The sequence below is a fragment of the Aotus nancymaae genome, unplaced genomic scaffold (genome assembly GCF_030222135.1).
Source record: "Aotus nancymaae isolate 86718 unplaced genomic scaffold, 86718_ANA_hifiasm-v0.15.2.pri h1tg000029l, whole genome shotgun sequence".
NCBI lineage: Eukaryota > Metazoa > Chordata > Mammalia > Primates > Aotidae > Aotus > Aotus nancymaae.
Window position 1 is genome coordinate 92,371,969 of NW_026988442.1, and position 6,000 is coordinate 92,377,968.

The 6,000-nt window shown below is 42.5% G+C and overlaps 1 pseudogene; it reads right to left on the reverse strand.

The window, feature by feature from the left end:
* Positions 1-1,878: 1,878 nt before the first annotated feature.
* On the reverse strand, positions 1,879-5,753 carry LOC105723995 (calcipressin-2-like; annotated as a pseudogene).
* Between the last annotated feature and the right edge of the window lie 247 nt (positions 5,754-6,000).

The following is a 6,000-nucleotide window of genomic DNA, read 5'->3' on the forward strand; positions in this document are numbered from 1 at the left end:
AACAAATGGTACCAGGACAACTGGATATCCACGTGCAAAAGAATAAAGCTGGGCTTCTGCTTCATACCATATATAAAAATTAACTCAAAGTAGACCAAAGGCCTAAATGTAAGAGACAAAACTATAAAACCCTTAGAAGAAAATATAAGAGTAAATGTTTGTAACCTTGGATTAAACAATGGTTTCTTGGATAAGACACTTAATGCACATACAAGAAAAGAAAGGCTGGCCCCGGTGGCTCACGCCTGTAATCCCAGCACTTCCGGGGGCCGGGCGCGGTGGCTCACGCCTGTAATCCCAGCACTTCCGGGGGCCGGGCGCGGTGGCTCACGCCTGTAATCCCAGCACTTCCGGGGGCCGGGCGCGGTGGCTCACGCCTGTAATCCCAGCACTTCCGGGGGCCGGGCGCGGTGGCTCACGCCTGTAATCCCAACACTTCCGGGGGCCGGGCGCGGTGGCTCACGCCTGTAATCCCAACACTTTTGGAGGCCGAGGCAGCTGAATCACTTGAGGTCAGGGGTCGAGACCAGCCTGGCCAACATAGTGAAAACCTGTCTCTACTAAAAATACAAAAATTAGCTGGGCATGGTGGTGGGTGACTGTAATTTCAGCTACTTGGGAGGCTGAGGCAGGAAAATCACTTGAACCCAGGAGGCGGGTGTTGCAGTGAGCTAAGATCGCACCACTGCACTCCAGCCTGGGTAACAGAGCAAGACTCTGTCTCAAAAAAAAGGAAAGAAAAACTAGATAAATTGGAGTGGACTAACAAATTGTATTTACAGATCTAAGGAGAAAAATCATGTTTATTTCCATAGATGCTTTTTAAAAGCCCTTTGAAATTCCTCACCTACTCCTGTTTAAAAAAAACTCAAGAGCGTGTAGTTTTTGTTTTTTAAGTAGAGAGTGGGTTTCACCATGTTACCCAGGCTGCTCTGGACCTCCTGGGCTCAAGTGATCTGCCTGCCTCAGCCTCCCAAAATGCTGGTGTTACAGGTATGAGCCACACCCCTTCTCTACCAAAAAAAAAAAAATTAGCCACAATTACAGAAGGTGTGCACCTGTAGTCCCAGCTCCTCAGGAGGTAGAGGCTGCAGTGAGCCTGACTGTGCCGCTCACTCTAGCCTGGGTAACAGAGTGAGACCTTGTCTCAAGAAAATAAAAAATAAAATAAAATGTTAAAACTCAAGAAAAGACCGGGAGCAGTGGCTAATGCCTGTAATCCCAGCACTTTGGGAGGCCAAGGCAGGTGGATCACTTGAGGTCAGGAGTTTGAGACTAGCCTGGCCAACATAGTGAAACCCCATCTCTACTAAAAATATAAAAATTAGTTGGGTGTGATGGAGCACACCTGTGGTCCCAGCTACTCCAGAGGCTGAGGCAGGAGAATAGCTTGAACCCGAGAGGCAGGAGGTTGCAGAGAGCATAGATGGCAACATCGCACTCCAGCCTGGGTGACAGAATGAGACTGTCAAAAAAAAAAAATCCTCAAGAAAATAGGAAGTTATATTATTCAGAATATTTTTAGAGACAGGGTCTCACTCTGTTGCCCAGGCTGGAGTGCAATGGTGTCAGCATAGCTCACTGAAATCTCCGGCTCCTGGGTTTAAGGGATCCTCCTACCTAGGCCTCTCCAGTAGCTGGGACTACAGGCACACACCACCACACTCAGCTAATTTTTTTAATGTTTTTGTAGAGACAGGGACTCACTATGTTACCGAGGCTATTCTTAAATTTCTGGCGTCAAGTGATCTTCCCATCATGACCTCCCAAAGTGCTGGTATTACAGGCATGAGCCAACACCCTACAAAATTTTAAAAAATTAACAATATACTCTGATGGTAAGGCAGTGGACAGAGAAGCATCTTATGCATTTTTTTTTTAATTTAAAGGCAATTTTTTTTTTTTTACAAACAATGGTGAGTGGAAGCATGATAAAGAGGAGACAGCTATTATCATCGAGGCAGAGCAGGCGGTTGCACACGGACGGTGGCAGGCCAGGACACCGAGTCTGGATGACTTTTGGCTTTGGGGAGGTCTTTGGGTCCTCTTCTTCCTCTGTCACTGTCGCACACATGCACGACGACACTTGGGGTGGACTCAGTCTCTGCATGGAGCTCATACTTCTCTCCCGGTCCTAGTTTGGCCACAGCATAGAGGAGGTTGTAGTTGAGGAGTACCATGGCACTGTTGGCAGGCTGCCAGCCGACAAGTAGCGGGAAGGGGGCGAGATGAGAAACTGGCCGGCTGGGGTGGCCGATTTGTCTCCATCTGTCTCTGGAGTCTGAACCTGTGCAGAGTTTCAATTTTTTCCCTCTGAATTGGGTTTCATGAAGCTTTATCCTAGCTCGGGCTGCAGATGTAGGATTGCTGAAGTTTATGCGGACACATCTGAAACTCTTAAATAGCTGGAACGTCACACAGTCATCAAAAGTCTGGAACAGTCCCTCAGATTTTTCCTTGCTCTCTTCTCCTTCAAACACTGACTGGTGAACATTGCATGCAAATGGGGACATGTGAGTAAGTGTAACCCTGTAAGGGGTAACGTGGCAGCATTTCACAAAACGGTACATGCAGGAGGAGCGCGAGGTTTCAGGATGGCGGTGGCTGAGGCGTTGACCGAGAGGCCCTTACGAAGTGAACGAGGCTGGGAATTGCCACCTCCCCACTTCTCACAGTCCTGGGAGCACAGCAGAAGGGTTTTTTTTTTCTTCTTCTTTGGTTTTTTTTTTTCCTTAGATTTATGTGTTAGTTTTTAAAAAATCTACATTGTTTTTTGTGTTTGTTTATTAATGGATTATAGATATAACTGCTGCTCAGTAACTCGTTCATCTACTGGTTGAGCATGGAAGGAAGATCAATTTTTCAATCAATAGAAATAGGTAGCTGAATGAGATGCTTCGTATTTTTGTTTGGAGATGCCAGGTTTATTTGCCAACTTTCCACAGTTAGAAACCACTTTGGATCACGACTGTCAGATATTTAAATTTATTTTTGAGTCTGGAGGATTGTATTTCATATCAAAACATATATCCAACTTTATGCTTTAAAAACATTTTCGTTTTTATTCATTGCAGAATATGAGAATGAAGGAGTGACCAAATGCTGTAGCGTATTGCCTGGCTCGCCTGTCTTTGGAGGCTCCTCTGCCAGTAAATGGAGCCCCACTTGCTCCTGATCTGCCTTTCTAGATTATTTATTTCCCATATATTCCCCTGCATTTTAGTCACGTCTAACAACTTACTGGGGTTTTGTTGGATAAATTTTTTACCCTTTTCTGGCTTCTCCACTATATGCTTTTCTCACCACTTTAAATGTCCATTTTCTATACTTCACTGTCCAATCTCAGTGCATTAAAATAATCTTTATTCTTTAAGTCCCTGCTCAAGTACTATACAAAAAAATACAAATCAACCTCTTTCTTCTGCTTCTTTAAGCCTTTAGTGCATATTGATTCTTTTTTTTTTTTTTTTAAAGAAAGAAAGAAAGAGAAAGAGGGAGAGAGAACAGGAGTCTTGCTCTATTGCCCCGGCTGGAATGCAATCCAAAAATAGGTATTAAAAACCTCTTTTATGCCGATAATTGTGCTTAACAGCAGAGACAAGAAGGAATAAGGGAAGAAAATAACAAACAGCCAAGCAATATTTCATTTAGGTCTGTGAAATGCTATGCAAATGCTGAAGAGTGATTTACTTCCAATTATGTGGTCACTTTCAAAATAGGTGTAATGTGATACTGAGAAAAATGTATGTTCTGTGGACCTGTGGTGAAGAATTCTATAAATATTCACTGAGTTTACTTGTTCCAGGTCTGAGTTCAAATCATAGATGTCCCTGTTAATTTTCTATCTCATTGATCCGTCGAATATTAACAATGTGGCATCAAAGTCTCCCGCTATTATTGTGCGGGAGTCCAAGTCTCTTTATAAGTCATTAAGAACTTGTCTTATGTATCTGGGTGTTCCTATATTGGATGCATATATATTTATGATCATTGACTCCTGTCGTTGCATTGATCCTTTTACCATTATGTAATGATGTCCTTCTTTGTTTCTTTTAGTCTTTGTACTATTAATGTCTATTTTGTCAGAGATGAAAGTTACAACTCCTGTTTTGTTTTGTTTTGTTTTGTTTTTGCTCTCCATTTGATTGGTGAGTCTTCCACCAACTCTTTGTTTTGAGTCTTAGTGTGTCCTTGCTTATGAGATGTATCTGGATACAGCGTACCGATGGGTTTTGACTTTTTATTCAATTTGCCTGTCTGTGTCTTTGATTGGAGCATTTAATCCATTTAAATTTAGGATTAATATTGATATTTGTGCGTTTAATATTGTAGCTTAATGCTAGCTGGCTATTTTTCCCATTAGTTGATATAGATTCTTCATTATGGAGATACTCTTTACCTTTTGGTAAGTTTTCGGGATGACTGATACTGGTTGTTCCTTTCTGTGTGTAGTGCTTCTTTCAGAAGCTCTTGTAAAGCAGGCCTGGTGGTGATGAAATATCTGAGTGCTTGCTTGTTCACGAAAAATTTTATTTTTCCTTCATTTATGAAGCTTAGTTTGGCTGGATATGAGATTCTGGGTTGAAAATTCTTTTCTTTGAGGATATTGAATATTAACCCCCACTCTCTTCTAGTTTGTAGGGTTTAAGCTGAGAGATCTGCTGTGAGTCTGATAGGCTTCCCTTTATGGGTAACCTGACCTTTCTCTCTAGCTGCCCTTAGAATTTTCTCCTTTATTTCAACTCTGGTGAATCTAACAATTATGTGTCCTGGAGTTGCTCTAATTGAGGAATATCTTTGTGGTGTTCTCTGTATTACCTGGAGTTGACTATTGTCCTGCATTACTAGGTTAGGAAAGTTTTCCTGAATAATCTCCTGAAGAATATTTTCCAGCTTGGATTCATTCTCTTTGTAACATTCAGGTACACCTATCAAACATAAATTAGGTCTTTTCATATAGTCCCATATTTCTTGGAGACTTTGCTCATTCCTTTTTACTCTTTCTTCTCTAATCTTGTCTTCTCGTTTCATTTCATTAGTTGGTCTTCAACCTCTGATATCCTTTCTTCTGCTTGATCAATTCGACTGTTAAAACCTGTGCATACTTCGCGGAGTTCTTGTATTGTATTCGTCAGTTCCATTAATTCACTTATATTCCTCTCTAAATTGTCTCTTCTCTTTAGGATTTCATCAAATCTTTTTTCAAGGTTCTTAGTTTCTTTACATTGGGCTAGAACATGTTCTTTTAACTCACAGAAGTTTCTTATTATCCACCTTCTGAAGCCTAATTCTGTTAATGGAACGCACTCGTTCTCCATCAGGCCTTGTTCCCTTGTTGATGAGGAACTGTGATCCCCTGAAGAGGGAGAGGCATTCTGATTTTGGGTATTCTCAGCCTTTTTATGCTGGTTTCTTCCCATCATTGTAAATTTATCCACCTGTCATCTTTGTAATTACCAACTTTCAAATTAGGTCTCTGAGTGGACGTCCAACTTGTTGATTCCGAGCTCCGGAATCTGAGCAACCCACTGCGCCGGCTAAAACAGCGGCGTTAAGATTCATGGTGCTTTTCTGCCTGGGAATCTCCAGTCTGGCTTCCTTCTTGAGTCCCTTTTACAATCAGCTGAATAGGTGACTCTGCCTTCCCGGAGCTCCAAATGTCGACCAAAAGGGGACCCAGTCCCTTTTACTCTGCACTGGGAACCGTTGTGCCGGGGCGCCAGCAAAACTGCCGCGCTGGCCACAAGAGTCATGCTGGCGACCCATGGGGCTCCTCCACTGGGAATCTCCTCGTCTGTGAGCAACAAAAATTCGTCTGAAAGTGTAGCGTCCTCTCGTTCTCTGCGCTTTCACTGGGAGCTACAATCCTGAGCTGCTAGTAATCGGCCATCTTGAATTTCTCTCCTTGTTTTTTTAATGAACAAGTAAACCATAGAAATTGTCAACATGGGACAGAGATCTACATCATCCACCAAGAGTGGAAAATTTATGAACCCCACA